The sequence below is a fragment of the Physeter macrocephalus genome, chromosome 11 (assembly GCF_002837175.3).
Source record: "Physeter macrocephalus isolate SW-GA chromosome 11, ASM283717v5, whole genome shotgun sequence".
NCBI lineage: Eukaryota > Metazoa > Chordata > Mammalia > Artiodactyla > Physeteridae > Physeter > Physeter macrocephalus.
This window is the reverse complement of record NC_041224.1, coordinates 54898044-54914677: the sequence shown is the minus strand read 5'-3', so window position 1 is coordinate 54914677 and position 16634 is coordinate 54898044. Positions and strand designations below refer to the sequence as shown.

The 16634-nt window shown below is 41.0% G+C and overlaps 1 non-coding gene across 1 annotated transcript; it reads right to left on the bottom strand.

Moving 5' to 3' along the window:
- Positions 1-551: 551 nt before the first annotated feature.
- Positions 552-624, bottom strand: TRNAG-CCC (transfer RNA glycine (anticodon CCC)). Its single transcript has one exon. It is a non-coding gene; the product is annotated as a tRNA-Gly (tRNA).
- Between the last annotated feature and the right edge of the window lie 16010 nt (positions 625-16634).

The following is a 16634-nucleotide window of genomic DNA, read 5'->3' as shown; positions in this document are numbered from 1 at the left end:
TTTCACCTATATTATAATTAACTTATGATCGTATGCTCCCATTTACCCCATTCCATTCTATGTGCTATTTTTGTCACATTTTACTTATATATTATAAGTCCATAATACCTTTTTATTATTTTTTCTAAAGTTAGTTATAGTTTAAATAAATTAAAAAGTCTCTTATACTTTACCCACATATTTACATTTCTGTTGCTTTTCATTTCTTTATGTAGATCCGTGTTTCCATCTGGTATAGTTTTCTATTAATTTATTAATAGAACTTAATTAATCTATTAATTAAAGGACTTCCTTTAATATTTATTACAGTATAGGTTTGCTTGTGATAATTCTTTCACTTTTTTTTGAAGGGTACTTTTATTGGATATACTATCTAGGTTGACAGGTTGTCTTATTTTAACATTTTATTTTTTAATTTTAAAATATTTATTTATTTATTTTATTTATTTGGCTGTGCCAGGTCTTAGTTGTGGCATATGGGATCTTCATTGCTGTGTGTGGGATATGTAGTTGTGGCATGTGGGCTCTTAGTTGTGGCCTGCAGGATCTAGTTCCCTGACCAGGGATTGAACCTGGGCCCCCTGCATTGGGAGTGCAGAGTCTTAACCACTGGACCACCAGGGAAGTCCCTTATTTTAGCGTTTTAAATGTATCATTCCATTGTCTTCTGGTTTGCACCATTTCTCTTGGGAGGACAGTAGTTGCTTTTATCATTGTTCCTTGTAGACAGTGTGTGCTTTTCTTTGGCTGCTTTTAGGATTTTCTCTTCATCTCTGGTTTTTACCTAATTTACCCTAATATATGTAGGTGTGGGTTTAAAAAAATTTTTTTTTGACGTGGACCTTTTTTTTTAAGTCTTTATTGAATATTGCTTCTGTTTTATGTTTTGGTTTTTTGGCTGCGAGGCATGTGGGATCTTAGGTCTCTGACCAGGGGTTGAACCCACACCTCCTGCATTGGAGGGCAAAGTCTTAACCACTGGACCGCCAGGGAAGTCTCTAGGTGTGGTTTTCTTTGACTTTTTCTTACTTGGTTTTGTTGAACTTCTTGTATCGGTTGGTTGATATTTTTCATCAAATTTAGGTAAATTTTAGCCATTATTTCTCCAAATACTTTTTTTTGCCCTAATTTTTCTCTTCTTTACTTGTGGGACACACATTATGTGCATACTGGCTTGATGTTTTCCCACATGTCACTGAGAGTCTGTTCATTTTTTTTCAACCTTCTTTTTCTCTATTTCAGTTATGATTTCTACTACCCTATCTTCAAGTTCACTTTCTTCTGCAGTGGCAAATTACTTGTAAGCTCATCCAGTAAATTTTTTCTTTCAGTTATTAGATTGTTCAACTCTAGAACTTCCAGTTTTTTTTTAAAATAGTGTCCCTTTGTTTATGGTGAGGTATGTTCACTCATTATGTCCATCTTCTAAAAAAGTCCTTAAACATAATAGCTATTTTGAATTGTCTGCTAATTTTAAAATATGTATCATCTCTGGGTCTATTTCTGTTGATTTTTTCCCCCCTAGTTGTGGGTTAAATTTTCCTTCTTTATGCATCTAATGTTTTTAGATTATGTGTTGTATATTGTGATTAACAAACCTGTGTTATTTGCGTACCTAAGCTAACTTTGTATTAAGGGCAGGGAAACAGATATTTGCAGATGCATGAACCTAGAGAAGGAATCCAATCTGAAGACGGAGGTTACATTTAGGAGAGTCTTCCAGGAAGAAAGATGCCTGAGTTGAATTTTAAAGTAGGCAATGGCCAGTCGCAGGGAAGGACCAGAGGGGCACCACAAGACGGCATAGCTGAAGCAGGAGAAAGGCACAGAGAATATAAAGTCCACATCACATTCTTTTTCACTTCTGTGCTTTTGGTGACTTGGAATCTAAGGAATTTGGTGCTTCATACCTTTGGGTTTTACTAATAAGTTTTGTTAGAGCAAGTCTAGATGAGATCTTACTACAGTTGGCTAGAGGCCCAGTTGAATGACTGGGAGTATTTAGAAAGGTCTCTAAACTCTGACTATTCAAAATTCTTATGTTTTGCAGCACTGTGTGACTTCTGGAATCTCCATTTAGGTCATATTGCCTGAGCATGTGCACCTTAGTACATGTTCTGAGAATATACAACTTATTATTTTGCCAAAGACTTAGGGGATCCCTGCATACATTTCTGGAACTCCTGCTCTGAGCAGCTTCGTCTTCTATGGTGCCCTGTTCTACAAATCAACCTACTTCATCAGCCCTGATTTCCTAACTATAACTCTTCAGCTTATCAAGGCCTCAGAGTTCTGCTTGGGAACCCCCTCCCTACTTTGTTGTCCAGAAACTAACTTCAAGCAGAAATGTGGGGTGCTGATGGCAATCAGATATATTTTTTTTCTCTCAGGGATGACAAGTCATGTGTCTACTGTTTTCCAACAACTGAAAATAACTTATTCATATATTTTGTCTAGTTTGAGAGTTGTTTACAACAGCAGGGCTAGTCTGGTACCAAGTACTCCCTCATGATTACAAACAGAAGTCTCACTTACTTGTTTTTGATTAAGTTAAACCTATTATTTAAAGTAGCTGGGGATTAACTATATCCAAGGGCTATTTCTTCTCACAGTCCTTAAAACAAGTCAAAATCATATGTAAGCAACTAAAATTTCAAGGGCTAATAAGATCATGGAATATATGTAATTAATGTTACTATACTAATAAATTCTACTGTGAAAACATATATTGGTATCTAAGCTTGAATTTTGACTTAGGCATGATAATTTTTAAAACTCTTTCAAAGAAGAATTTTTAAAAGGCGACCCAACAGCCTTCTATATAGATTGAATGTTGGAAGTTGTGTTTTGTTTCTTTTTTTTTCATTTGGAAGCATTGATTTCTTCCCTGCATGGGTTTTTATGTGATGCACTGATTGATGTGGCTGCCTTAGGATGGCAAGTCCATTGCATTTCATATTTTATCATCTCCGAACATCTTGATTCAAGCCTTAGAGTCATTGATTGATTATAGTGTTGTCCTGAACATTGTGATGGGTTGTTTTGTTTTAAAATTTAACCTCTGTGGGTAAGGTGAAGGAGAGAGGTCTATTATTTTTTAGACCCTGCTTCACGTGGTTACTTTGTGACAATTTATTCAGATTCCTAGAATTTGTGATTTGTGGTTCTTTAGGCAAGTGCCAGGAGAAGTTAATCTTTCTTCTTAGTAGAGGCAAAAAGTTTTCAGGAAGCAGAGAACTCTCTCATTTTCCTCAGGTCACACTGGCATGCAGAATCACTCAGGGTGCAATATGTCACAGAACATGGCTTTGAAGAGTTAACCACATTGTTTGGCTCCCCACCTACCAACCAATGGAACAAGAGCTGAGCTGAGTATTGCCTGAGCTCAAAGATTATAGAAACAGAAAACTTGTAGGTATCCCCACTCATACTTTCCATAGTTCTACTTTGTCTCTGCCAAAGAGTAGTTTCCTTTGTCCAGAGGCGAGGACTATTTCCTCAGCCTCTCACTAGCCACTCGTCTAAGACTGGGTATTTCTCAGGTCTAACATATAGAGCATCTCATATAATCTCAGTTTTTATTCTCTTGTAAAAGGAACTAGGGAGAAATGTGGAAATATACATGTTATAATGATAATATTTATTATACTTTTAAAATAGTTCCTAAAATCATTGACTTGCCGTACTTGGTCAGATTTGCTGTTTTCTCTATCTTTCTGAGCTACATTTCTTTAAAGAATAGTTCCCAGTTCAGACTTTCTCCCTAGTTAATCTGCTTGAATTACTGATATTTTGGTGTATTTTAATATTGGGACTCAAAATGAGCATTTTTTTTCTTTTCAGTTTTCAATGCAATTTAGATTTGTTAAATGGTTGTACAAAGAAATTGTATTATTCATTTAATGTTAAGAATGCTCTTAGATAATGCTCAGAATCTATTGATGTAATATGTTTATTTTATTTGCTTATAGAATGCATTGTTTTCTAATCCCACATATGAATAATCCACAAATATGAGAAGCTCATGCCTCCATCTATTTTGTAGTGCCCTTAACTCACTGTCCTGGAATACACTCTTGGGAACAGCTTTGTATGGAAAACTGTGGAATGGGTGGACTAAAGAATTCCTCCAATTTTCCACACCTACGAATATATGGTCTATCAGACCCATTTGCCCTTTGGAGATCTCATAATGACCCGGCATCAGAAGGGGAGTTGAGATTTCCCTGAATTCTCCTGTCCTCATACATTTTCCCTGCTTTCTACTGTGAAGGTTTGTTAGGACTCTTGCTTCAGACCAAAGGTTATCTAGTCTTTTAAAAAACGTTTCTAACTTGGAATTAGTAGCAATCTTTTTCTTCCCACCTGCAAAGAAAGAGAGAAGGAGACTCTTTAATAACAAAATAATAAAAACTAAATTTAGTACAAGTCTGAATTTACAGTGGAGTTTCTAATAAAATCCTCACAGTAACCCTGGGAGGCAAGCGTCATTTTTATTAACACCACTGTACAGAGGAGGGGATGGCGGTTTGTAACCATATTATACAAGGATGTTATGGAATGTAAAAATGAGGATAGCTTGATAAATGGGTGGAGAGTTTTGAAATTTTGAACATTAAATTTTGTTTTTGATTGAACTAAGGAACCGGAAGGGATCTGTGAAGTCCAGCTCAATAGGCTTATTTTTCATGCACAGAGACTTAGACCCAGGGAGCCAGGAACCTGCCACAGGTCGAAGAACTACCTGGTCTCAGAGCTGGAACTGGGCGCACTGGCTAAAAGAGCAGCCTCCAGGGCAGAGCTGAATATCTACGTTCCCAACAAGTTGCTTCCTCTTAATCATTTCTCAGCACTTCTGTCCAGACTCAGCATAGGAAGAAAACCTCGCTTGTTGAGGACACAGTAAGAGCAAGTATATCCTGCCATGAAGTCACCTTTTCTCTAAGGCATAGGGTCTCTCAAGACCCTCATTAAAATGAAACTCTGTGGGGTAGGAGGTTTAAGACATCTAGGCAATAGGCTCCGTGATCCCACTAGCATGAATTAGCTGGTCTAATTGGTTTGCTTTCACCTTGCAGTCTGACTTCCAAGGTGACAGCTGGCTGGGCTGGCACCTTTTTATTGGGTAAGAAAGGAAACGAAAGGCTAAAGTGCACAGAACTGGAGAAGGTGAACCTAAGTGGGGCACCATGATGGACAGTCCTGGGGAGTTCACTGGGCATTGGGCAACTGGTTTTGTCAGGTTGGGAGGACACCAGGCTTCACTCAGTTCTGCACAGGGCCAATTCTATCTGAATCTTTTAATGTGACTCCAGGGATTGATTGATCATTCATTTATTTATCAAACATTCTGGATTTACTTTTTTTTCAAGGAATTTTTGCTGAGCTTATTATAGTTAGAGGAGATTAATAAATTAAGCCAATGTCACATTATTGTGTTCCAAATATAGAAAGGCATAGTGCTAGACACTGAGAGAACACAAAGTTGAAAGTGACATAATTCTTGTCTTCAAAGAGAGTCTACAGTCTAGTACACAAGTAATGAGATAAAAGGGAGGCAGAGGTAGGTACTCAAGGAAGTGTACAGAAAGCATGGTAAAATCCAAGGATGGAGAACTTTTGTGTAGCTGAGGGGGATTAGAGAAGGGTCCATAGAAGAGGTGGCATTTGAACTGGCCCTTGAAGCTTGAGAAGAATGTCACTCCCAAAATCATATCTTTATGCCACATGTCTCCCCTGAGCCCTGACTCATAGGTACAACTGCCCTGTCTACATCCTCATGCGGATATCAAATAGGCATCTCATACCTGACATAGTCTATAATTAGACTTTTGATTTTACCACCCCAAACTGGCTTGTCTTCCAGCTTTACTCATTTCCATTCTTCCAGTTGGTCGGGGCTTTTCTCTTCTCCGAAATCTACCCCTTTCATTTTTTGCCAAAGCCACACTTTATACCTTCGGTAGATGATTGCTGTGTGAGACTTAAATTTTTGATGTGTTAATGAGACTGATAAATAGATAAAAAAGACTCAATAGTATTTAAATTAAAGATCTGATGAAAGATGATGTTTTCTGTTTGTAAGACAGTCCACCCAGCGTCTGTCTGATCTGTGCCTATGACTTTAAACGTACCTGTATTTTATAGGAATTAATATATTCAAAAGATTTTTGTCACACTTAACCATTACCAAGTGTGATCTCACTGTGCATTTTCATCTGATTTCACAGCAAGAACATTGACACAGATGTCTTTATTTTTCCTGTTCTACAGATGAGGAAACTGAAGGAGAATGAGTGACTTACCTGTGATCTCACAGGTAGTTCATGGAAGAGCCTAGACTCACATAGCCTGGCCCCAAAGCCTACAGGGTGGCTTGGAGCCTCCAGGCGATCAGTGGCTCAGTCTGAGTGAAGGGGCAGTAGTAGATTACGCTGGAGAAGAAGTTTGGGAATTACTTGTGGAGAGCCTTGAATACCACTCAACAGTTAGGACTCTTCTAAAACTGAGATTTCCACGATAGGACCAACTCCTTCCAGGAGTATATGCTAGGCAGTCCATTCAGGCACAGCAAAATATTAAAACCTGTATTCAGATTTGTAAACCTCCTCTTTCATATTAATATTTTTGTTAATGTCTTATAATATGGTAGTGTATTTTCAGACAGGAATACACACAAACACATACCTATATCTCAAAATTGTTTTTATTGGTAAGAGTGAAATGATACTTTTTGAGCAAGACAGTATCGTGATGACTGCAGTTGCTTTTGGGAAAATTAATTGTGTCTCCAGAGCTGGGGGCTCAAAGAGAGCCCCATGCCCAAGGGCTCTTGAGCACCCCAGTCGGTCTGGTTTGTATGGGAAGCCAAAGTGAGACAATACACGTGAAAGCACCCTAAGGATGTAAAATAAATCAAAAGCACGCCAAAAGATGCAAACAGAATTTGTCTTAAAAACTGCCCAACAGCTGATGCTAGATTCTTGGAAATCAAGGTCTGTGTTAAAGGCTTAGAGGAGAAACTTAAAAAGTAAGATGAGCAACTTGGCACTGATGCTGTGGAAACTCTTTTCAGATCTGACTGAGAAGATTTTGAATTGTTTATTTACTTGGCATTCCTACTGTCTGTTCTAGAATCCTTAGAGCCTTATCTGTGGAAAAATAAAAACACTTTAGAAAGTGGAGCTGTGTTTTGAAACACCCGAACTAGTTTTTAAGGCATCTTTGCCTTTTTATACAGGATAGCATGTATCATTCTGTGGTCCAGCGCTGATAAAACATTAGCAGGAAGGCACGTGGTGAAGGAAATAGCGGGTTGAAGAAATTGACTACCCAAGCATTAATAAGTAGGAGTTTCCATTTGTTCTAAACCCCCTCCAGCTTCAACATTTTTTGTGCCCAGCCATGAAGGCGACATTTTCCTGTTTCTCAGAACTGAGCTGAACCCGTGTTTCAGGAGCTCTGGCTCTGGCTCCTATTCTATGAGGAACAAAGTGGCAAACTTTCTAATTTAGTTAAAATTCCTGTAACTTAAGAACCAGCTCAAAAGGATCTTGATGCAGAACAGTCTCTTTGCCAGAGTGAGGACTCCACTGGCGTGACAACTATTTTTAGGGAGAATGCTGGCAGGCAGCATCCTAATGAAAGGCACAACACAAGTAGCCTAAATGCCTTCCTGCTCTGTCCAACCTCGACTGGAGAGAAGGCTTCTTTTACAATCACATTTTTCCTGAGTTCAAAGATTTTATGTGTCTCTGCATATTGCGTCTGGTTCAACCACTGCTGAGTTCCATGGAGGGAAAAACAAAGATGCCATTTGTAAACCCATGGCTTAATGGTGGTTGTTGCTTGGTCAGGAATGATCAATTTTGGGCTCAAGGAAAGTCGTGTTGAGAGACATCAAATCTGAAGTGTAACTGAAGAAAATACTGGGTAAACCTGTGTCCGGGTAAAGCAGTGAAATTGAACCTTTTCTTGGAGGAAATAATGCATTTATTGTTATGAATGCCTTTGTTGAAGGCAAGAGATTTTTTTGTCAGAACAAAGGAGTCTACTTAAACAACAGGAATAGAAACAGGACCTTCTTTGCTGACTGCTGCTGGCTTTGGGATTCTTGTGGTTTGGCTTCTTGTAGGAGAATTTTAGCTGGAAGAGCAGAGGACAGCAGGAGCCCTGAGGTGGGTGGAGGTCAGGATACCTGGTCTGGTTTGTCTCTGTCAAGAACTGACTCTTGAGTTTGACTTTGAGCCAAAGCTTCTGCTCTCAGGCCTGAGTTTCTGCTCCTATAAGTGGTGCTTCTCATGTGAAGTGGTGCTTCCTGAGGCACCCCCAGCTCTAAGCGTATGACTCTGTACCTATCACTTTCCATGCTCCTTTTTTCACGAGACATGAGAGTAACTTCTTTCCTCCAACAATGGAGCCCTGATCTGGTCCGGCCCTGTGTTTTCCCAGTGGGGTAGGCAGATCAGCACCAAGTACCATCTTCCACCGAGTCTAACTCACCTTCATTTGTATGCTGCACCATTATGTTACCTACCACTTAGAAAAAACTGCATGACAACTCCACCTGTTACACTTTGGCTATCAATTGCAGGATGCATCCTGAGTTCAGAAATGTCAAAAAAAATAATCATAATAGTGTGCACCTGAGTTTGATGCAATGTAGTATAGCGATTAGTAGAACAGGTACTGGGGAAAGCCCCAGAGAGAGGGCCTGGGAAGGGTGTGGTTCAAAGTTTTTCCAAAGGCTTCTGGGTCTGTTGAGGGGCAGGATGGCCTTAGAAGCCAGACTGCCTGCCAGAGTTTCATTCCCAGCTCTGTGGCTTACTGGCTACATGACCTTAGGCAAGTTTCTTCATATCTTTGTAACTCAGTTTGCTCATCTGTAAAATGGGGGATAAGGATAGTAATTGCTTCATAGGACTGTGGTAAGGATTATGTTAATGAGTAGATGTAAAGTATGTGGAACAGAGCCAGGCACTTAGTAAGCACTCCCTGAACGTTCTGATTGATGTGACTCGGTGGTTGATGCCTGGCTCCCCCTCCAGGATATGAGCTCTAGGAAAGCTGGGGACAGGCTTGTTTGCCCCCTCATTGTAGTTCCTAGTGCCTGCCAGTGCCTGCCAGTGCTTGCCACATAGTAAGTGCTCAATAAATATTTGCCAATGTGACTCGGTGGTTGATGCCTGGCTCCCCCTCCAGGATATGAGCTCTAGGAAAGCTGGGGACAGGCTTGTTTGCCCCCTCATTGTAGTTCCTAGTGCCTGCCAGTGCCTGCCATATAGTAAGTGCTCAATAAATATTTGCCAAAATGAATTCGCTGTTTGTTATCTCCTGTTGGACATTAGCCAGTATTCCCCTTTATCTCCTATTGGACATTAGCCAGTATTCACTGACCTCACAAGGCCCTTTCATGAAATGAGCATGACAGAAACCCATTACAATTAGTTTTGGTGCAGTTAACTCTTAGGTCCTTTCAAATGATGGGTGTCTTTGTCTTATCAGCCTGTAGACTCTGGACTACTAATCAGGACAAAAGTAAATGCTAGAAATAAACAAGTAAGAAGACCTGCTGTACCCAGAGCTCAACTTTCTCAAGGCTCTGCTAATTGGAAGGCAGATGATGTCCTTGAGCGAATTCACAGCCCAGATAAGGCTGTGTAAGACAAAGGGACTGTCCCTGCTTTGACAAATGGGACTGACCTTCCAGTCCTGGTAAAACATTTCTGGTTTCAACAAAGTCTGTATCAGGTGGGAGATGATATATGGCTGGAAGTATGTAAATCCACAGGCAGGTGTTAACTGGCTGCCCTGCTATGCTATTAACCCACAATTCACAAGCACCTCCAAGAAAGTAGGGAAGTTGTATTTGCCATCTCTCCTGGCTTTTTAGTGAAGTGTCTGTATTAAGAAACACTTCTGAAAAAGAAAGATTCATTAGTCAAAGATTCTAAGAGTCTCTATCTGACTTAAGACTCTAATTTAACTTCAAATAACACTTGTCTAAATACAAGATGAGTCAATTAGTAGAATTGGAGGGATATCAAGTTTTTTGGTATGTTTGCATTGGTACTAACCCCAGCAGTCAAGGAAAGTAACTGCAGAAATATCCTTATTCTATCAGGCTGGAAGTGAAATGGCAACCAAGGAATGAGAATTTCACAGTTAATGTGAGTCCAAGGAAGAAAAAGATATCTTCTATTATTTGGTTCTCTGTCCGCAGTTTCAGATAGGAACTTGCTTTCTCATCCATTATCTTTTCCTCTGATCCAACACGTCAGCTTGGTTCTCTTTCTCTGAAGTTAATCCAAATTCCTGTATTTTTTCCAAACTTGCAATTCAATGTCACTCTATTTTCAGATACTTGAACTTTTGAATTCCTAATTGAAATTTTGATTCAATTTTAAAAAATGAGGACCTGGGAGGGCATGATAATTATCTTCAAATAGTTGAAGGTCTGTCATGGGAAAGATGAAAAACATTGTTCTATAAGTATGTAGAACAAGGGACAGATGCTGTAGAGGGAGTTTTTAATTCATTATAAGGATGGATTGTTTGTCAGTCAAGGATGAGCAGAAATGAAATGGGTTATCCCAGGAGATAGTAGTTTCCCACACCAGGACGTTCTCTGGATTTGCTAGGGATTGCAGACTTGGTAGACATTAATGCGGTTTGCTTTCCAATATCTGACTCTCCTCTCATTCCAGTCACCTAGAAGACTGAAACTCCTGGCCCACTTGTGGTCGGAGCGTGGCCATGTGACTACTTCTGGCTGTTAGGTCCAGACCATAATATTTAATTGCCAGTATGAGACTTGAAGAGTTCTCCTCCCCTGCCAGTGTAATCTAGAAATCACCGACCTAGATGGAGCTTCCATCAACCTGACTCCAAGGGGGGTAACCATGAACAGAGACCCCTTATCATCCTGCCCTGGACCTATAGCAAGAAGGAGAAGTAAACATTATGGTTTTAAGCCACCGTGGCATAACTGAACTCATCTTGAACAGGGCTATTGTTCACTTATCCCTGGGCAGCAGTAAGCTTAGGAAGGCAGATTCCTCCCCCAGCCTCAGGGTTGAATTGTGATTGGTCACGGCTAATCATGGCAATTTCATTTCTCTTTTTCAGTGGAATAAACCATCCATGGCTGGCCACATGACCAAGTTCTGTCTGATGAAACTTAAGGGCGGTCTTGGGTGGGAGAGCCTTTGAAAAAGATTTTCCTTCCTTACAAAGAGAGGGGAAAGAACAAGGAGAGGAATTGTTTTCTTCCTGCTTTTGATTGTTTTAAGTGAGACTGTGATGGTTGAGGGGGGAAAGTCTATTTCAGACAGAGAGCATGGTAACTTGTGGAATTCATTATCCCAGGAGGTAGCACAGGCTGTGCTCTCTGAAGTGGAATTCCCACTTCCTAAGTCCACATCTAGCCGATTGATACTTCCACTTGCATGTCTCATGGGCTTCTCAAACTCAGGTTCAAAACCTGTTTTTCCTCTTGAGGTCCCTGTCCCAGCTAAAAGAACCACAGTCTTCCCTGTTGCCCAAATCAGAAACCTGGGAGTGACTCATTTCTTCCTGTCCCTCATCAAGTCCTTCATATTTCCTGAATCTATCCATTTCTGTCCCTCTCCATTGCTTCTGCAGTAGCTCACGCCATCAGCACTTCTGCAAATGGCTATTTACCTAACTTGCTTGCCTCAAACCTAGCTTCCCTCTAGCGTAGGTCCATATGGTAGTCAGAGGGACCCTTCTAAAACAAATTGATCACATAAGCTTAAAACAACTTGAGTGACTTCCTAATGTCCCCTGGATAAAGTCTCAAATCTGTGGCCAAGACTTTTCATGGTCTAGCTCAGGTTGTATCTATCGCCTCAATTTAGACCACTCCCACTTGTCATTTTTGCTCCATTCTTAACTGCATTATCTACAGGTCACAGATTCCTGCTCTCTTTCTTCCCTACCCCTTACACATGCTAACTCTTTTCTTAGAACAACCCCTTTCTCTTTTCTCCCCTTTCCCTCACCCAGCTAACTCTCCATCCTCCTTAAGGCCTTCCTTCTTTCCTTCTCAGAGAAGCCTTCCTCACTGTCTCAATGCTGGCTTAGCTACCCTTCTCTGTGCAAACATCACACTCTATTTCTACCACCATCTTAGCATTTTTCAGCACTGAGTTATAATTTTCTATTAATCCTCTATCTCTCCCACTGGACTGTAGCCCCTTGAGGGTGATGATTGCCCTTTCCATCTTTGGAAAACTGCCTGACCTGTGTTAGGTTCTCCATGAAGGATTGTGTGTGCCATCATTATGTGCCTCTTTGCTAGACAGAAGAAATAGTCCAGGCATGTGGGTTTTTGAGAATACTGTTGTGGTGATGAGCCAGGGATTGGTGGCAGGAGATGGGGATGATGGTGCAAGAGACAACTTGGGTTGGACAAGGCTCTGGGTCTGAACCAGGCAAACAGCATGTACATGATGGAGCAGGAAGTCAAAACAAGAGCAGGGATAGAAGCTCAAAAGGCATGATCTGAGCCTGGGAAACCATCCAGCTGGATAGATTCTGGGCAAAAGCGCTGGATGGAGGGAACACCCAGCTTGAGGTAGCAAAGGCCTAAAACAGGGACCGTCCCTGAGCACAGAGCCAGGGGGAAGCTCGCTTTCTTTAGTACAGAGAGAACTTAGTTGAGCTGAGGGAGATGCAAGGTGGAGCAAAAAAAAAAAAAAAAAAAAAAAATGCAACCTGTGTTAAACTGGAGAAAGCTGGCTCTGTAACCATGCACATAGCTGTGAACACCCTGACTGTAGAATGTGTTCCCCAAGACCCTTCATGTTGCAGGAGATTAGACCTTGGGTTCTAAGCAGGAGCAGAGCTGTGGTCCTCGGCTCAGCTGCCCTCTGGGAGAAACATCACTAAGAATCCTCAGCACACACAGGATCCTTTGGTGTGAGGGTGTCCCTGGTATCTGCCGCAGATGGACAGAAATTGTTAAAATTGGTGGCGAATCCATAAAGAACCACAGATCTGAGTGAAGAGTTGATAAAGTAGAAGAATCGAAACTGAACTTTGTTGAAAGAGGAATTTATCAAGTGGTAAGTGTGCAGCAAAAAACCAGAAAGGACCCTTTGCCCAAGTCAGAGTTTTCTGTAGTCTCACCTTGGAACTTCACGTGAACATCTAGCTGTCACCAGAACTTACTCAGAATTCATCCAAGAGATCCTGCAGGCTTATTTACTGGTCTTTCCTAAGAGTTAAGGTGGCCCACAGGTTAAGAATCCATGTCTTCCTGCTGAATTCAAGCAGCTGGCACCCGAATGAAGAGTTAGAATCTTCTAAGAATTAGAAGGAAAACAGAGACATCTGTCTCTTCACTCCCCTTCATCTCAGTGGGGCCGTGGAGACCTTCACAGTCGTGTTTCCAGACTCCTCTATGGCCAGGCCTTTGCCCTCCTCCCTCCAAATGCCAATCACACCAGCTACTCTATGGTCCCATTACTTTATCTTTGTTTTCCTTTTATGGAATGAGAGTTCCCTTGGGTGACCCCCACCCCATTCCCTGGTCCCTTGTCGGTGCTTTCAGGGCATTTGTACTCAGCCCTGTTTTTTCTTTTCAGTAACAATGAGCCCCTTCACAGGGGCATGAAGATTAAGCAAAACACCATGGTGGGTGTCCACAGATGGGGTATATGCTCTACAAATGCTTTTTGGACATTCGAGCAAGGCAGACTTGCTAACACCACTGAATTTAGAATTAATCCTCATACTCTTTGAGTCTTCCTGTCCCCAGGAGAATTTCTTTACACATATTACCTAATATTTGTTTCCCCTTGTTTCTGATTTTTTAAAAAGACCTAATATTGATATTTTGTTTCTCAGGTAACACATGTAGCTCATATTATTTTCAATTGTCCTTAAGAATAGCATGAAATCTATCATATCCTACACAAAGACTTTATGACAAGTGAGGAAATGTTTACCAATCCATCATTAACGGTGACATGGCCTAGGCTGAGAGGAGCCTGCTTGTAAAAACAGAACGGCCAACCTCAATTCACCTGGCCTTCATTGTGTGCCTGCTGGGCCCAGAGCTGCATTTGCAGGAAAGGTTACATCTTCTGGAGAAATCAGCACTAGTCAAAAGACAGTAAGAGGGACTAAATCTGCAAAACAGAAGTTGTCACCTAACACATCACTCAGATCGAAAGAGATCCAAGCAGGAGTATCAGGGCAAAGGCCAGGGAACAACCTCAGGGCAAGAGTGGAAGGGATCACGGCGCTGGGTCAGTGGCTGCAAGGACTCTAGCTCTTTAATACGAGCACTAATGAAGGGCCATGGCCCCAATAATAATAACAAATACAGCATCAATACTGGATGCTCTGTACTGCTCTGAGAACATTACACATTTCATCTCTTGTAATCCCTACAATAACCCAGTGAGGTTAAGTATTATTATAACACCCATTTTATACATGAAGGGAGCTGAGACACAGAGAAGTCAAAAGTGCATGAAAGTGGCCGAGCTGGGAATTGAACCCAGGCAGTCTGGCTGTAGAGCCTGTCTGCTGTGCCCTATTGCCTCTCCACACAGAGGATGAGACTGAAGCCTTTAATACTTAACTTGGTAGTTAATTTTCTGTCCCCATCTCAAGCAGCTCTTTCTCTCCACTTGTAAATATCTGTAGTGACACTCATGTTGTTTGAGCACTCACTGGTCTGGTATTTGGGGGAAAATCCCTAGAGGATGTGTGGTAGACGTGGCAAGTTGGTCTGGGAATGAGCTGAGCGTAATGGAACTAATTTTCTGAAGTCAGTAGAGCGCACAGGCCAAAACAAAATTGGGACCCAGTGAGTGACGGGCACTTAGGCTCTCCTCACCTCAGGAGTTTCTCTCCTACCCAGGCCTGTCCAGCTGGTGACTTTGGGGCTCTGTGTTTGGTGAAGCATATATGTGAAAAGACCATTGTTTCTTTATCTTTTATTCAGAGGGAAGTGCAAGGAAGAGATTGGAAATTGTCAAGAGCATGGTCCTCTTGCTGGGGTAGATCAGCCCAAAGAGAGGCCAGACTCCCCTCTGCTTACATCCCTCTCACACAGTCCTTACTGAGCCTTGGCATTATTGGGGGTATGCTCTCCCTGGGTTTCAGCCTTTCAAAATCCCACCATTTCCCAAGGCCCAACTCCAGGCCATGCTCCCCTACAATGCCCTGCTGGGCCCCCAGCCCTCCCTGGACCCCCTTAGCATATGTTCTCATTCAAACAGCTCCCAGGAGTAGTTTTACTCATGGTTGTTGCACAAGTCTTCTGCTCTCTACTGGTATGGAAAGTTCTAGAAGATGGAGGCTCTCCTGACTTTAACATGCTCCTTCAGAAACCCCACTATACTGGCCCACTGTCTACTTGTGCATATGTCATTCATTGTAACCCACACATTTCAGCACAGGGTTTGTAATTTCTGGATTTGGGAGAAAAAAAAAAAGACAAAAGGGAAGCTTGAGAGAAAAAAAGTAGTTTGCTTTGGGAGAAGAGAGATGCTTCCCTAATGAAAGATAAAATGGCCAAATGGGGGTAGGCTTGTGCCCCTGAGATAAGAGGAAAGGTCACTTATTTAAACGGTAAATGGCTAGAAATGAGAATGGATTTATAGGGCCCCTACAAATCCATAAAAAAGCTTGCACATAGATGCATGCATATTAATCCTGAATTGCCTATGAAATTTATCTTTATGAGTAAAGAGAAGAGGGATTGTTGATCCTGTTATGATTTTTACCCCATCTTTCCAAAGAAGACAGGATTAATACCAGGAGAGATAAATCATGATGTGATTTTTGTATACATGCACAAAGCAAACACAATGAATATTTGATTTTCTCCAACTTCTGCAGAGCTAAATCAATTTGAAGAGATAATGGTAGAGGATTAAGTTATTGGAACGTGTGTAACTATAAAGTTTTGAATACAGTTAACTCACAAGTTATTACAATTTCAGTATAACATCTGTTATCATTGAAATAACAGATGTGTTGTGTATTGTGAAACTAAGGGAAAATTGGATATGCACACATTTTTCAAAAGAAACCAGGCTCCTATTAAATTGTTTGTGAAATGCAGCACTGTAAAAATTATTGCAAAGGGTAGAAGGGGTGTCCTCAAAAGGAGGCTATATCACAAATAATGCTATTAATAGAAAGTTGTCTGAAAATATGAGGCAAGCGAAATGTTCTATGAACTCCTGCACTTTGCCAAATTACAAAGAAGGGAAGTTGTCATACTTAAGGATTTAGAAAAATGTAAAGCTACAAAACAGAAAATAGCAATCCGTAAAAGTGAGCTTGGTGTAAGGAATGATGATCTCCCAGCTCTGCCATCCACACTCAGTGCCTTTACTGCAGTAACTATAGTACTAACTCCTCATGTACAGTGAGTTACATCCACCATCCTTTCAGCAATCATATTTTCTGAACCCAGAGTTGGGACATGTGCTTTAATGAGACCATGTGGATGTGCAGGGATGAGGGAAGAGGAGATTTGACATTGAGATTTTTCTCATAAAATCCGGAATATTTGGTCACTTTTCCTGTGTTGCCCAGCAAGTGCTGGCCTTAAAGCAGAGACTCAGAAACTATTTACTCATGGATCT